Source organism: Bufo bufo, chromosome 10 (assembly GCF_905171765.1).
Source record: "Bufo bufo chromosome 10, aBufBuf1.1, whole genome shotgun sequence".
NCBI classification, from domain to species: domain Eukaryota; kingdom Metazoa; phylum Chordata; class Amphibia; order Anura; family Bufonidae; genus Bufo; species Bufo bufo.
In genome coordinates, this window is record NC_053398.1 from 38,927,621 (window position 1) to 38,944,550 (window position 16,930).

At 46.8% G+C, this 16,930-nt stretch overlaps 1 protein-coding gene across 1 annotated transcript in view; it reads right to left on the minus strand.

Annotated features, from left to right (window-relative positions):
- Nucleotides 1–9,635, minus strand: part of TH (tyrosine hydroxylase) — a 153,352-nt gene extending 143,717 nt beyond the window's left edge. The window contains exon 1 of the mRNA XM_040409496.1: nucleotides 9,520–9,635. The gene's annotated coding sequence lies outside the window, so the exon portion shown is untranslated. The remainder of the gene's footprint in view (nucleotides 1–9,519) is intronic.
- Nucleotides 9,636–16,930: the final 7,295 nt, after the last annotated feature.

The following is a 16,930-nucleotide window of genomic DNA, read 5'->3' on the forward strand; positions in this document are numbered from 1 at the left end:
ATTCTACCATTTTCAAACCAGCATCTGGATCTGAATACTTTTGTAATTCCATGTAATTAAAAATTTAAAATAGCCACTGAGTTATTCAATGAAATGTATCTGTATAGCGCCACCTGCTGTTTGTTATTTTTCTTAATTCTTTGTCCTGCTCACTGATATGGCCACACATGCCCAGTTTCATCTTTCAGCTGCCTCCTGAGCTGTGATAGGGAGAGGGCTCCAGCAGAAAGGACACTCCTCCTGAGCAGTAGCAGAGAAGACACTCCCCTTGAGCTGCCAGCTTGATATAAATCTAGAGCAATGAATGGGGAGATCTCTGGATCCATGTGAGGTACAGGGCTGGTTCTAGCTTTGCTATAAAGAAATTTTCCTGTACTGTATGATGTCTAACTTTAATTTTTTACATTAATCATGGGATAACCTCTTTAACTCTTTAACACATAATGCCATACATATGCAGCATTCTGCGCCTACAACTGTATAGAGCGTGCTGCTGCAGTGAGCATGCTCCATACGCAGCGGGTGCTGGCTCCATAATACAACAGGCACCCAGCTGCAATGATGGGGAACGGTGATCATGCCAAACACCATCATTTAACCCCTCAGATGCTGCGGCATCTGTGAGGTAAGACCAGGCATCCTCAAACTGCGGCCCTCCAGCTGTTGCAAAACTACAACTCCCAGCATGCCCGAACAGCCTACAGGTATCAGCCTACAGCAGGGCATTGTGGGAGTTGTAGTTTTACAACAACTGGAGGGCCGCAGTTTGAGGATGCCTGGGTAAGACAGAGTGATACAGCTCTCTCTGCCTTCCGATCAGAGCCCCTGCAGTGAAATTGTGGGGCTCCGATCAGTTACCATGACAGCCTGGGGCCTGCTAAGGTTTCTCAGGACTGTCATAGTAACCTCCCTTTTAAGCTGTGCATGAGATACAGCTCAGCAGAGAGCATGTCAAAATCCTATTCACCCTAATAGATCTCTATTAGGTTGAATGGGACAAGGGATGAAAAGCTCCTAGGTTCTAGCCCCCTAAAGGGGCCTATAGTTATTAAACAATAAGTGAAAAAGGAAAAAAATAAAAAAACATCAATAAATTAAAAGTTTAAATCACCCCCATTCCCAATTTTACATATAAAAATATATAAAGGATACAAAAATTTACATATGAGGTATTACTGCGCCTGAAAATGTCTGAACTATTAAAATATTTTCACATAATAGAAAAAAAAAAAAAAAATATTCGCCATTTTTAGCCACCTTATCCCCCCCCCCAAAAAAAAATTGAATAGCAGCGATCAAAAAGTCATACATACCAAAACGGATGTCATGTCATTTTTAGCGCACAGTGAACGCTGTGATGTCAAAACACCAATAACCTTGTCAGATTTGTGGGGGGGTTTTCAGTTTTACCCCTCAAATATTTTATTTTTTCCATTTTACAATACAAGACATAGAAAATATGTAATTTTCTATGTCTTGTATTGTAAAATGGAAAAAAAAATATTTGAGGGGTAATGGTGCCATTAAAAAATGCATCTTGTCCCACAAAAAATAAGCTCTGATATGACTATGTCAACAGAACAATATAAAAGTGATGGCTTTTGGAACGTGGGGAGGAAAAATAAAAAATTAAAATAGGCCCGGTCATTAAGGGGTTAAGGCTGGCCACCCACATTCAATAGCTGTCAACTGAAAGATCCCATCTTTCCCATACACACACATTCGGTTTAGCCGAGCGTGTATGTGTTTTTAATGGTGAGGGAGGAAAAAGTGGCTGCCAGAGACTTCTGGAGGTGGCTTGTGTAGTGTCATGGAGCAGGGGTACTTTGAAGTCTGGACATTTGCATGTTACCCCTATGCAAAGTCATCAACTCCTTACTTTATTTCACTGTAAAAGGTTAACCTGCACTGACCATTTAATACTGTGTAACTGCATTTTATATGTATGTTGTGTTATAAATCCTGTTAATTTGCCCTGTATTTGGCACAGCACTGTGGAAACGGTTAATGAATACTGAGAGACTTTTGGGACTTTCTAGCTAATAGTTTTCCACAGTTACCATAAGAGTTAAAGAAGAGCATGTTTAGGAGGGGAAAAGGCCAGACTTGTTTACCACCAAAACCAGACAGGCTGACCTTTTGGATGTTTGGTTTAGCTCTGTTATTATGTCTGAAGACTTTTTTTTTTCTGGAAGTTAGGAGTCAATGCTTAGAAAAAGCGACTCATGCCAGTCTGCATGAGTGACCAGAAGAAGACGCATTAAATGTGAATGCCAAGCCACAGAGCATGCGTCACCAGCCCTGTGATCAAGGAGCCAGCCGGACTACTGAGCCACAGACATTGGGCCTCCAGCCTTTGGTCACGGTACCAGCCTTCTGAGAGAGAGTGGGAACCTAGCTGAGGCATTTCTTCAGCATGAACCCTTCTTCTACCGGTGGGGGGGAAACTGGAGAAGCCAGCCCAGTGCCTTGTCTGTATTGTTATGCACTTGAGTTCCTCCAGTAAAGAAGCACACTGGTTAACTGCACCCTAACTCTTTAGACTTATTTTCCATTGGGGTGCACCACGCCTTACCCTCCCTTGCGGAAAGAAGCAACACATGTTGACACCTCAACAATGACCGGGGGACCCAGCATACCAATGGGGCCACCCCAAACTCGGCTACTAGACTTGTATCCTGGGAAAACAAAATAATCAGAGAAAAATATTTACCTTGCCTCAATCCTTCTCTCCCCTGACATCATCTGGATGGAGAGTCAGGATCTTCCCATACACATAAGCCTGTTGACCGAGCCCAGCATTCTCGGCAGGTTTGGCCAACAATAGACCGTATGAAGCTTTAAGGGTTCCATACCTCCCAACTTTTGAAAATCATAAATAGGGACAATAAATGTGCAGTTGCTGCGGCAATTTTTAGAGACATATACCAGTACATTTTTGGGTTAAAAAAGAAATCATGAAAATAAAAATATCTTAAAGGGAAAAGCATCTGTAAGCAGATCTGTACCTATGACACTGGCTGACCTGTTACATGTGTGCTTGGCAGATGAAGGCATCTGTTTTGGTCCCATGTTCATATGTGCCTGTATTGCTGAGAAAATTTAAGTTGTAATATATGCAAATGAGCCTCTAGGAGCAACGGGGGCGTTGCCATTACACCTAGAGGCTCTGCTCTGTCTGCAACTGCTCCACCCTATGCCCCATAAACTGTACATTTTTATTTTTAATTTCTTCATAAATTGCAAGACAATATAAATTACATACTAATGTAATGTAACATTCCGCCATATAGTGCAGTGACCCAGAAGCCACTGCTTAAAGACGTTTTCTGGTTATAATTATATTTTAAATAATGCCACTAGCCTGTCTTCTTAAAAAGAAGATTCATACTTACATGCCCCACGTGGTCCTCTGTGCTCTCTTCATCTTCCGGTCCCGGCACTGTTTACGTCCAGTTGGCTGTGGCCATTGGTTCCAACCAATGACTGGCTTCAATGGTGATATGCTTGTTCCTGATAATTGTCCCATATAAGGCTACTTTTACACTAGCGTTTTAGTTTTCCGGTATTGAGATCCGTCATAGGGTCTCAATACCGGAAAAAAAACGCTTCAGTTTTGTCCCCATTCATTGTCAATGGGGACAAAACTGAACTGAACAGAACGGAATGCTCCAAAATGCATTCCGTTCCGTTTAGTTGCGCTGAGCGCTCCCATGCCATGTTAAATATAATACAACCGGATCCGTTCAGATGGTTGTATTATCAGTAACAGAAGCGTTTTTGCTGAACCCTGACAGATCCAGTAAAAACGCTAGTGTGAAAGTAGCCTTAATGTGTAGCTAATCACTTGATAAACTGCACTTCACGGATCCGTTGTTTACGTGGCACATGAAATCAGAGAGGTGCTGCCGGCAAACAATTTATCTGTATTGGGATGAATGATCACAGTAGCGATCATTCACTCACGTGCAGAGGTGATAAATACTGCATGTAAAGGCAGTTTAAAGGGCTGCATCTTGATAGGATATGCAATAGATGTCTGGCTCAGGTGACACTTGTAGGATATGGTCATGTCACGAGGCTCTGAAGTGAACGGAGAACAATCTGCGCATGCACACCCACCATCTATTTACCGGTATGGGAATTCCGAAAATAGCTGACTGCTGGCTCATAGTGGGCAATGGAGGGGTGTCACCGCCAGCTCTGTGAGAAGGTCTGTTAGACATTCTTTGCTACCTCTTGCATGAAGTTCTTTGTTTTGGTTTCACTTTGTCATCTCCTTTCCTTCTCCCAGCTGTCACCTATTTGCACTGATTGTCTCCCTTTATATTTCCTCCCATACTGCCTCACTTTGCGGTTTATACTTTTTCCTGGATGAGTTGTTCACTGCTGGATTCTCCTTCTCCTGATTCCTCAGATAAGTCTGTTTCCTTTATTTGTGTTTACTTGCTGGCTTGATTGTAGGTGACCCTGACTCCGTCCGTATTAAGTGCAGGGAGCCGGTGGTCGTGTCTGTGACAAACTCCCCTCTTTTGAGGTTGCCACGAGTGCTTGCCAGCGGCAACCATGTGAATATGGAGGACTACTTGCCAGCAGCTTACCATGTGAATATGGTCCCATGTTGAATGCACTGGTTTTGTACAGTACAGCCAGGCCAAAGAGACTTGTACTAACTTTTGAATTCCTGGTCTAATTCGTGCCATTTTGGGATGTGTTAAATGTCTATGTGTATTGTAAAGGGTGGGACATTGTATGTTTGAGTAAGTGATGTCTGTTCCATTGTCTCTCTGTGTGTATTGGCGATTGTCCTCTGTCCTGGAGACAACCGAGTTGTAATTTGATTGTCTCTCAGGACAGAGGGCAATGTGTATTCTCCTGCCTGTGTTGATTATGTTAACCATGGTGTACCATAATTATATCACAAACAGAGGGGAGGAGTCTATGTGGGTTGTAACCTTTGTGTTATGGGTTAATGTATGTTTGTTGTGGGTGTCTCCCTTGCATGGGAGCAGGGGATAAAAGCAATTGTATTTTTTCAATGTGAGGCCTTCTAGTAAAGTATTTCTAGCATTCAGCTTGGGCTAATGTATAGACTTATTTGGCGATACCGGCGATACCAGCGATACTAGCGATTTATTGCTCTGTGGATTATTTGGCTGTGCTATTTCAAGGGGAGAAGGGAATACTAGACAGTGACACGGATGATACCGTCACAACTGGTGGCAAGCAGCGGGATTTTCCCTTCTTTTTCCCTGCACAGAGGATTCAAAGAAGGCACTAGTGTATGGTGCATGGAGGGCAACGCTGGCACTCGTGCAGCGACCCTGGCTTTGAAGGAGCTCAAGGGACAGCGTTCCTATCCACAGCAACATGGAAGAGGAGTTTCACTGGAGGTTGCAGCAGTACTTGGCCCAACAGGATGGGCCTTTATCAGAGGAGGGCATACTGGACTACAGAGATTCCACTCGAAAGGGGCTGTGGTATGACGCCTTAGAGGAGGTACAGCGGCAGCGGAGAGAGAGCCTTCCCGTGAGGAACAGAGGTTCCAGGTACTCGTGGCCCTGCGGTCACCCTTCCTAGGAGAGCAACCCTTGGCTGAGTGGGTGACAGAACTGTGGACCCTGATTTGGAGGGAGTTGTGGCTGGACAAAGCGTACCGGGCACTAAAGTGGTATGCCACCCAGCGCAACCCATGGATGACTAAGCACTATCTGCCGGAGGGAGAGGATTATAATGGTCCGGGCTTACTGTGGGATGCCTTTGATGAGGGCGATGACTTTGGATGCCCCACAGAATGTCAGTTCTGGGACATCCACGACATCAGGGAAACCGAGCTGGACCTTCCCCGAGCGGACGACCTTGGGCCAGACCTGATGCATCTAGTCACCATGGAGTGGGAGCTGGAGCAGAGCTACCGTCAACTGTTCAACCTAGCTCAACCACCATCCCTCAGCCCAGAGGATTGCCTGGAAATTATACCCTCTTTTGCCCAACCAACCTCAGAGGTTAGCAACCTCATAGACTTACTTGTCCTGGGAGGACCCACAGATGGCAGGTGGAGATGGGACCAAGGTCTCTCTACCAGCCCTACAGGGATGCTGGGCCGCCTGCCCAGATCTCCAGCGGCATTGCATAACACAGGGAGAGGAGACAACCGGTCTCTCTCCCCAGCGGCAACCTGAGTTCCAGGGAAAGGAGATGCTGGGTCCCTCTGCCCTACAGCAACCAGAGTCCTGGGGAGGAGAGGCAACCGGCCTCACCTTCTACCAGCAGCCGGAGATACCGGGAAAAGGGGAACACAAACCCCTCTACACGGGCACAGATGAGACCGCGGGCTCTGTGCCAGTCCTACAGGGATGCTGGACGGTCGGTCCAGATCCCCAGCCATCTCTGCAGGGATACCAGGAGGAGGAGGTAAGCGAGCCCTCCCCTTCCCAGCTACTTCCCAACCGAGTTCTGGGGGCAGGGGATGAGCCTGCGATACCCACTGATCCCTCCAACTGAGTTCTGGGGGCAAGGGATGAGCCTGCGATACCCACTGATCCCTTCCCAGCAGAAGAGCTGGCATCCGGGTAGAGCGCCGCTAGCCTCTGCTCCACTGACCCCCTTGTTACAGGGCTGGCTTGCACCCCCCTCACCCCAGCAGAAGAGCTGGCATCAAGGCAGAGCGCCGCTAGCCTCTGCTCCACCGACCCCCTTGTTACAGGGCTGGCTTGCACCCCCCTCACCCCAGCAGAAAAGCTGGCATTAGGGCAGAGCGCCGCTAGCCTCTGCTCCACCGAGCCCCTTGTTACAGGGCTGGCTTGCACCCCCCTCACCCCAGCAGAAGAGCTGGCATCAGGGCAGAGCGCCGCTAGCCTCTGCTCCACCGACCCCCTTGTTACAGGGCTGGCTTGCACCCCCCTCACCCCAGCAGAAGAGCTGGCATCAGGGCAGAGCGCCGCTAGCCTCTGCTCCACCGACCCCCTTGTTACAGGGCTGGCTTGCACCCCCCTCACCCCAGCAGAAGAGCTGGCATCAGGGCAGAGCGCCGCTAGCCTCTGCTCCACCGACCCCCTTGTTACAGGGCTGGCTTGCACCCCCCTCACCCCAGCAGAAGAGCTGGCATTAGGGCAGAGCGCCGCTAGCCTCTGCTCCACCGACCCCCTTGTTACAGGGCTGGCTTGCACCCCCCTCACCCCAGCAGAAGAGCTGGCATCCGGGCAGAGTGCCGCTAGCCTCTGATCCACCGACCCCCTTGTTACAGGGCTGGCTTGCACCCCCCTCACCCCAGCAGAAGAGCTGGCATCAGGGCAGAGCGCCGCTAGCCTCTGCTCCACCGACCCCCTTGTTACAGGGCTGGCTTGCACCCCCCTCACCCCAGAAGAAGAGCTGGCATCCGGGCAGACCACCGCTAGCCTCTGCTCCACCGACCCCCTTGTTACAGGGCTGGCTTGCACCTCCCTCACCCCAGCAGAAGAGCTGGCATCAGGGCAGAGCGCCGCTAGCCTCTGCTCCACCGACCCCCTTGTTACAGGACAGGCTTTCACCCCCCTCGCCCCAGCAGAAGTGCTGGCATCAGTGCAGAACACCGCTGGCCGCTGTTCCCCAAGTAGCCCCAGCGGTTTGCCTAGCTGCACCAGGGAGACTGAGGATGCGTAACTGTTTCGCCACAACCTGGGACCTACAGACCAGTACAGTCCCTGGTGGGTGAGCTACCCTGTTAACTATTTACCGTAGGTGGGCAACTCTGCTAATGTTTCTTTGTGGGTGGGCTTCCCGACTAATCTAGGTACTGACCGACAGGAGGTCAGATACCTGTTTAGTCTTAACCCCAAGGGGAAGATATGTGACAAACTCCCCTCTATTGAGGTTGCCACGAGTGCTTGGAGAGGACTACTTGCCAGCCTCTTACCATGTGATTATGGTCCCATGTTGAATGCACCGGTTTTGTGCAGAAAAGCCATGAGTACAGCCAGGCCAAAGAGACTAATTCGTGCCATTTTGGGATGTGTTAAATGTCTATGTGTATTGTAAAGGGACATTGTATGTTTGAGTAAGTGATGTCTGTTCCATTGTCTCTCTGTGTGTATTGGCGATTGTCCTCTGTCCTGGAGACAACCGAGTTGTAATTTGATTGTCTCTCAGGACAGAGGGCAATGTGTATTCTCCTGCCTGTGTTGATTATGTTAACCATGGTGTACCATGATTATATCACAAGCAGAGGGGAGGAGTCTATGTGGGTTGTAACCTTTGTGTTATGTGTTAATGTATGTTTGTTGTGGGTGTCTCCCTTGCATGGGAGCAGGGGATAAAAGCAATTGTATTTATTCAATGTGGGGCCTTCTAGTAAAGTATTTCTAGCATTCAGCTTGGGCTAATGTATAGACTTATTTGGCGATACCGGCGATACCAGCGATACTAGCGATTTATTGCTCTGTGGATTATTTGGCTGTGCTATTTCAAGGGGAGAAGGGAATACTAGACGGTGACACGGATGATACCGTCAGTGTCCCCTCACTATTATAGGGTTTTCAGGTGTCAGATAGTATAAGGTACGTGGACATGCAATCGTCTACCATAAAGATCTTTGCATGGGCATAGCAGTCGGAGAGAGCTCTAGGGGTTTTATAGGGCTCACCCATATGCTCCTTAGTTTGGGATCGAGCCAGTCGGATGTTTATTTATAAGTTCCAGCTTTCTGCAACACCATCCGTGACAAGGGGTGGCTGTGCTTGCTCAGCTTGTACCCCATTCACAGCTATTTTCAGCAGTCCCATAGCAATGAGAGGAGAGTACACCTTGCACGCGTGGCCTGTTCTTCGTTCACTTTGGGGCTCCATTCTGGAGACAAGAGTGGGTACCAGAGGTGGGACCTGCACCTATCTGACATTTATGGCATATCCTATCCATTTTCTATAAATGTCCCAGATGGAACAACCCCTTTAAATGAGTGGGCAATGACTGGGAAAGAACAGTTTGTTCCCGATCATTGCCCAATTTATTGGCCAATGTAAATGTTCCCTAACAAAGTAAATCTAATTAAATTACCTGAGAAAAATATGGTACTCGCTAAAACTTGACCTGTAGTGGTTCCTTGAAGGCATGAGAAACAAAGGTATGCAAAAGATGAGACACAAAGTCATCACCAAGTCGTCGCTTGAGTTTTTCCAGAGACCTACAGCTATTGAGAGTGCGGAGGTTGTGGAATATCATAAGACCATCTACAAACAGGTATACAAACACATTACAACTTTTTAGAATTTTAAGTATTTGATTTACATTGATTTACAATAAACATGGTGCCATAAAGGCTTTAGATTTCACATTTTTGTTTCAGTGTTTCTTTATTGGTATTTTGTCGAAACTGAAATACAACATGTCCTGCTTATTAGCGATGCCGCTCTTTTTCTATAGCCCCACAGTTTATCAGATGCTTTTTGAGATCAGCATTAAAACGCTTGCTTGTACACATTTGCAATGATAATTTTAGATGTCATGCCCCTCTTTATCCTGATCCATCTCTGCTTTTGTCCCCAGGCTGCTCTCCTGTCTGCAGTTAAGTGGTTCCTGTATCCACGCACAGAACTGTTCCTGTTATATGTCACTGCAAGCAAGGACAGTCGCGCATCCGGCACACACACCGCCTCGGGGTATCATGGCCTACCCTCTGATCTGAGTGTATCACTGAAGGTCACATATACAGAGGGACCCCTCCGTAACCTGGCTTTTTGTGTCCCGTGGGACTGGAATATCTCTCTGTCCTCAACTTGGTGGCCTGAGGGATCTTAAAAAAACATGATGTGCACCATCTTTCGTAGTTTTTTTCATTAACCCTTTATATAGCATCTACAACAAACTCCCTCGTAGTCTTTTTCTCTTCCTCTTTGAAGAGGTCACCGCCTTCGGCCAGCCTTCCTTGGTCCCGACGCCTGCACACTACTGCGCATGCGCCGGGACCAACGGCCATCTCTGCAGTGTACAGGCATCTATGTGAAGCCCGTACTGACTCCTACACAGCGCTATGTAAGCACTGTGCAGGACAGGAGTGACAGCATAGCGATATGCCACAGAGGCTGTCAGTGTGTGGATGGCACTGGGGGGCACTGTGGATGGCAATGGTGACACGGGACACTGTGATTGGCATTTGGGGGCACTGTGGATGGCACTGGGGGAACTGTGGATGGCACTTGGGGGGCACTATGGATAGCACTGGGGGGGGCGCTTTGGATGTCACTGTTATGTTGGCGCTGTAGAAGTCACTGTTATGGGGGCATTGTGGATGTCACTGTTATGGGAGCGCGGTGGATATCACTGTTATGGGGGCACTATGGCTGCCAATGTTATGTTGGGGGGCTGTTGATGCCACTGTCATGGGGGCACTGTGGGTGCTCATGCAAATGACTGTGATCGGCCCAGGAATCCATGTCCTGGTCCATGTGTCAGCCACATTTTCCAGGCAGACTGCGGGTTCCCGGACTCACACTGCCTGTATGATAGTAATGTATGAGACAACCAGTCTTTATCTGACAATGGGGCAGTTGTCATGCACTCACCTCCTCATGTGTATTTACCCCCCAATCAGATAGAGACTCCCTGGCAGTTGTGTCCTGCACACGGACTGTGTTTCCTGGGCTGATCATGGTAGTATCACATGTGTATCACACATGATAAGCCAAGATAAACACTTCAGTAGGCAGGACCAAAAAAGATAGGATTAGGCCTCATGCACACAACCGTATCCATTTTGCAATCTGCAAGTTGCGGATCCGCTAAATAAGGATACCGTCTGTGTGAGATACGCATTTTTTGCAGAGCCATTGACTTCTATGGGTTTGAGGTCTGCATTTTGAGGACCAGACGTCCATGTGTTTTCCACATTCGGATGTCAGTTCCACAACAGATAGAACATGTCCTATTCTGGGCCTCAAACTGCAGACCTAGAACCCATAGAAGTCAATGGCTCTGCCAAAAATGTGTATCTCACATGGACAGTATCGTTATTTAGCGGATCTGTGACTTGCAGACCTCAAAACGGATACAGTCGTGTGCATGAGGTCTTAGATAAACACTTCAGCAGCCAGTATCACACAAGATAGGATTAGATACACAGCTCAGCAGGCAGTATCATACATAAGATACAAGAACAATAGGCACAGTGGACTGTATCTGACATGATAAGCTTAGATACACACCACACCAGACAGTATCATACAAGATGGGATTAGATACACAGTTCTGCAGGCAGTATAGTACAAAATGGGATTAGATACACAGCTCAGCAGGCAGTATCACACACAAGTTATGTAACAGGCTCAAAAGTCTGTATAGTACATGATAGGATTAGATACACATGTGATTTGATGTGCTTGCTGATTAAAGCTGTTTATCGCACTCTGGAGATGGTGAGGGAATGAAAAAAAGACTAGCAGGATTCAGCTCCCTCCATCTTGACTGCCAAGACTTATACCCTTGCCCCCCAACGCCTTGGCCGTCTTGCAGCCTATAATAAATAACAACACTTGACAACCATCTTGTTGGGTGAAGGTCGGTCACAGCTTTATGAGTTATTTTTCTCCAACCATCCAACCCTTATAATACCAAACAAATTGCCTCGGAGTAGAGGAAGCAGTATGCCCCACAGAATTAATCCGTGGGCAAGTCCGTCTTCTTCTCCCTCTTAGATGACTCAACCGACCTCCGCTGTGACTTCTGAACAGGAATAGATCTGAAAACGGAACATCAGCAATGAGAAGAACAATAACGGAAAAACAACGAAACAAGGGGGGCGGGGCGCAAAGCTTTCACTGAGCTTTCTTACTTGTATTTGGTTCCTGATCTTGCTTTTGTTACTCAGCCTTTCAATAGTAGTTTAGATCCTCTGTAAGTAAGTATTCTGACAGATGGCCTTTCTGTCCTTGGTTATGGTGGGTAGCCTGTAGCTTAGAAACTCTCCACCTAATGCAAAGGTGACTAAAACCTGATAAACGGCAGTTATCTCCCTTTGCCAATAGTCTATAGTTCCGTAATCCAGCAACCCAAGGGCGGTCCTTACAGCAGGCAAACTCTGCTCTGCTCCATTCTTTGAAGAGGTTGCAGTAGATACAGCAATTATTCCCTAAGTCCCCGGAAGGGTTCCTAGTAGGGATATAACAGTTAAGGATCAATAATTCCTAGGCTTGAACTACATGGGCTGAAGTAGCTTCACTCTCTGGGGGAAGGCCCAGAGGACAGAGGCAAGCCTGGCTTCTCTCCTCCTAACTTCCATTTCTAATCTCCTGTCTCTTTCTGTGTGCTAACCTATATATATATATATATATATATATATGGTGTGAGGGTGACACCTAGTGTTGGATGTATGTAGTGCATCCACCAGCCTGTAATAGGAACTTAACAGCTATGACAAAGGAAAAATACATTCAACAGTGACAAATGACATATAATGGCATATAAACATTTTGGAGTGGCCCATTCACACGTAAGTGGGACACTACACTATGAAATACCAAAACTTTATGTCAAATGTAGTTACCCTTTAAGAATGTACCCCATGTTATTTATTTATTTATTTTCATTTCCTGGTGAACCCCTTTAAATTTGTAAAGAAGAAAGGAGCTCACAGCGAGATAGTGGCGTTGTGTTTGTTTTGCTTGCTTTCTTCTGCCGCCATCCACAAGTGTTGATCTGTGATTGCTGTTGGTTAGACATTGTCTGGAAATTGATTTTTTTCTGAAGAGGTCTTTGGTCTTTATCTGAAACTGATGAAATGCAATGATCTGCAGGCGCCTTTGTTTGGCCACTTTTACATTCATCAGATTCTCGGAAGATGGACAGCCTGAGCATCACTAATTACACAATTTAAGTGCTAGAGGTGACAGCCTCATTTCAGGGAATTACTCTGCTCCGGGTGTAGGAGTATTCTAAGATAGATGAGACTTAGCTACTACTTTTATTTCTTTTTTTTTCCTTTTTGCCATATTATGAATTTTTTAGCTTTTAATTTGATATTTTGGGGAATATGTTTTATATGGAAAATTTTTGAAGTCAGGTTCTGCGAAGGAGCTTCAGATTCTGGCAATAAAATGAGAAAACAGCAGTATGCAGTAGTATTTTGTCTGAAAGAGTGCCGGAATCCACACAGGATCCAATGAGCACCATTGGTGTCCAGCATACGCCACATCCGGCAATTACATTGTTATGTTCCTATACTGGAAAAGAAAAAAAGAATTTGTCAGTATGTGTGTAGCTAACCTTAGTAAATAGATTCCTTCAGATTTCAGATTCTTAAAGGATAACTGTCACATTTAGACCCTAATTTGAATTTTCATATATGTAGTTACTAATACCATGATATTCTAGAATCAGTTACTATTAGACTGACTTACCCCATATTTAATAAGATTCAGCCCTTATCAAGCAGTCTGCATAAAACTGCATTTTCACTATTCAGTTAAGATGGCCGCCACTGCCCTCACCATGAGGCTAATCCCGCCTGCCCTCACTAGCCAGTAACAACAGCCCCCCAAAAGTGTCAGTAACCAGAACCCTCCCCCCTAAAGGGTTAATCTCCTGCAGCACAAAGGGGTCCTCTTACCACATGTTGCTTTCATTTATACACTGAGCAGACGGCAGATCTCCCTTCCCTGGTCTCTGCTGGTTCAACTCTGCTTTCTCCAGCTCTGCTGAGTGAGGGAGCGTCTGCCAAGCGCAGGGACAGGGAGAAGTGCACACAGCCCAGGCACTGTTATCAGCTGCTGGGGAGGACCTGGCTTTAATCATTTACTTACAGTCCCTGGCTGTCAGTAATGTGAGCCTGCACGCTGCGTCCTCCGTCCTTCAACAGATAGACGGACCATGCCTAGCAACCCTATTTTAAGCACAGGTAAAAATAGGCAGTAAAGGGAACAAAAATGTGGTATTAAGGGGTAATTGAATACACAGTGAAAAGTTGAGATATTAATCACCACAATCCAATACTCCAAAAAAATATATATACGACAGTTATCCTTTAAAGAGTTTGTCCCATCTCACTATATCCTCGTTAAGGCAAGGTGGCCAGGCTTATAGAAATAGCTGAGCAGGCCGGCAGTCTGCTGTTTCCACAACTCCCATTGTAGTGAATAGGAACTTTGCAAACAGCGTAGCAGAACAAAATACACTGCAAATGCCAGAGTTACAGAAGAAGAGTAGCTTGATTTGCTACACTGTTTGCGTAGCTCCCATTCCCATTTTACACTATGGGAGTTATGGAAACAGCAGAGCACCGGCCTGCTCGGCTGTTTCTATAAGTCCAGCCACCTATGCCGGCACTTAATTTCATCTTACCATTGAAATATTAATATTTCTGCTTTTAGTTCTACACCGTCGAGTCACATTATTATGACCACTTCCTACTTTCGACGTCAGCAGCATGTAATTCATGATGGAAGTCACATGTGGTGAGCTTGCTTGGTGGGTCTGTAAGGGTCACCCCCTAGAATGACAAAGTTACATTGCGCTGCATTGCTAGTGATAATGTTTCACACAGACTGTGATTCCTTCCTCCAGCCACAAGAGGCCGCTGTGTCTTTGAGTAAGAGAGAACTGAAGTTGTTGATCCCAGAGGATGTAGGAGGAGTTCAAGTTCCTGGCCTTTGCTGGATGGTGCGTCTTCTTCCTGGCTGATGTGAACAGAGACTGTAAAGTGATTCTTCCTGGCTGCTGTGGGACAGATCAACAGAGACTGTAGAGTGTGTCCGAGAGGAGTGATATCGTTCAATTCAGAGACCAGTGACAGGACGGGTTACTCCTGTCAGAGCTGAACAATGTGGATGCCTGTACCTGCAATCTAGACAGAGAGAGGAAAAGACCGCGCTGGGACAAGCAAGCGACCGGATCAGGAGCCAGACTACACCTGCCTCCACGTACCAGACCAAGACAAGCAGCTACCTACAGAACTGTGAGTGTGCACCGGTGCTAATCTGTGATAGGTCATAGAGCAGGATACTTTAGTCAGTGCATTGTAGAAACGTGCCCTGGGTAGCAAGAGCAGACAGGAAAATAGTAGAAGAGCCTGTATTTTTATGTGCTTGCTGGTTGGGGCGCATTTTTTTGGATGCAAAGTTCAGTTATCCTTTTTGTAAATTTATGTAAACTTGTTAACACTGTTTCTGTCATTTGTTGATTGGGCCCCTGGTGCATCGGCACAATACTGTTAATCCGATTTTCTGGCCGTGATATTTAGTTCTTTAATAAAGCCGGTATCTGCTTCAGCTTCCTTATCTGCTGTACTGTATTTGAACCCTGTCCTGCAGTCTCTTCCTCCTCCACAGGTCTATGAGATGTGTGATACGCTGTCTGCACACGTATCCCTCATTGCTGTCATGGGTAAAAGGGGCAATTTATCAGAGTTGCAAAAAGTGGCGATTATTGGCTTTCCGTTTCTGAAACTGCACAGTTTGTGAACTGTTCTCATGCTGCTTTGGTAAAAATGCATTGAGTAGACAAATGGCACCATTGTGAATAAGAAACGTGGAAACTGCAGAACACTAAGTGCCACTGATGTGAGAGGTAACCGCTGGCTACGAACGTGCGTGAGGGTGGACCGATACACTATAGTGGAGCAGCTCACCTCCAAATAAACCAAGGGGCTACCAGATGTGTCACATGGCACAGTAAGGGGATGCATTTCCCCTCTCTCCTGTTACAGAAGCCCATAAAGCAGCTCCTAGAGCACCCCACTCCTTGCTTTTTACTGAACTATAGACTTTATTTACATGAGAGGGAAAACAGGCAAGAGACCCCCTACTCATTGAAAAAATAACAGTCTTAAGCCAGACAGGAACCAACAGAAGCATTTGGACAAACTGCCGCCACTTTGCACCCTGCTGGTACGAAGTGGAGTGAATTAGTTCATTCAGTAAACTAGGTTCAAGTTTCCATCTGGACTTCTTTGTCTACTTCAACTCAATTATTGCAGTGAACCACTCCCTAGGGATCGACAGCCTGAGGTAGAACCACTGTGACATAAGGACACTACACAAGGCCATATTATACCACTAGCAGAGCTCAACACAAATATACTGGTGCTCCCTGGGGCGTATGTTGCAGTTGGCGTCACAAACAGGATGTTTACTTCTGTGCATTATCATTAAAAATGGCCTGAAGATGTTTGTGAACAGCTTAAATGAAGACTTTCTTATTGCTGAGGCTTGTGGAATCGCACCATCACGCGCGCACGGGCAGAGCAGGGGTTAATCGGCCATCTTGGCCATGTTTCACCTATTTTGCCGTCCCGCTTCTACCATGGGAAAAGAGGGATCCACCCAGCCTAAGCACGGGAAAAGAAAGAAGGACTGCCCACTGGGATCCGCCCACTCACAGAATTGATTCCGGTACCACAAGAGTTGCAGCGATGGCGAGCAGGAGGCCACCAGAGCTTGACTGGGATATTATGACCCTCGGCGAAGAGTTAGAGGTCCTGCGTGCCTTGGAAGAGATCAGGATTGGTCTCAAGAGGAAAGCCCCCGGAGTACAAGACGTGCGCTCCACACCAGCCAGCGCGGCGGAAGCGGCTGGAGTTTCCACTCCGCCGGCCAGACCCACAGCCTGAAAAATCCTGACTCCAGGACAGACCGAAACCAAGACCCCTGTGAATTCCATGAACCTGAAGGTTCAGCTCGCTGTGGTGGCTCGTGCCCATGATACATGGATGTATAAGGTGGCCATTGAAGATTGCGTCATACAGGTTCTGAACCACCCCCGGCCGGGAAACCCGAAATTAGAAAGGTGGTAAGGCACTGTGATTTAGTTTTCGGTCGAGAGGGGAAGTAGTTTCCTTGCCGACAGCGAGACCCAAGAAGAACCTTTCGGTTCAGGCACTGCATAATCATATAAAGGTTGATTCAAAAAGGGATTGACCCTGCTCCCATCCCCTATGACACCACAGACCGCACCCTAGAATTGGCTGGAG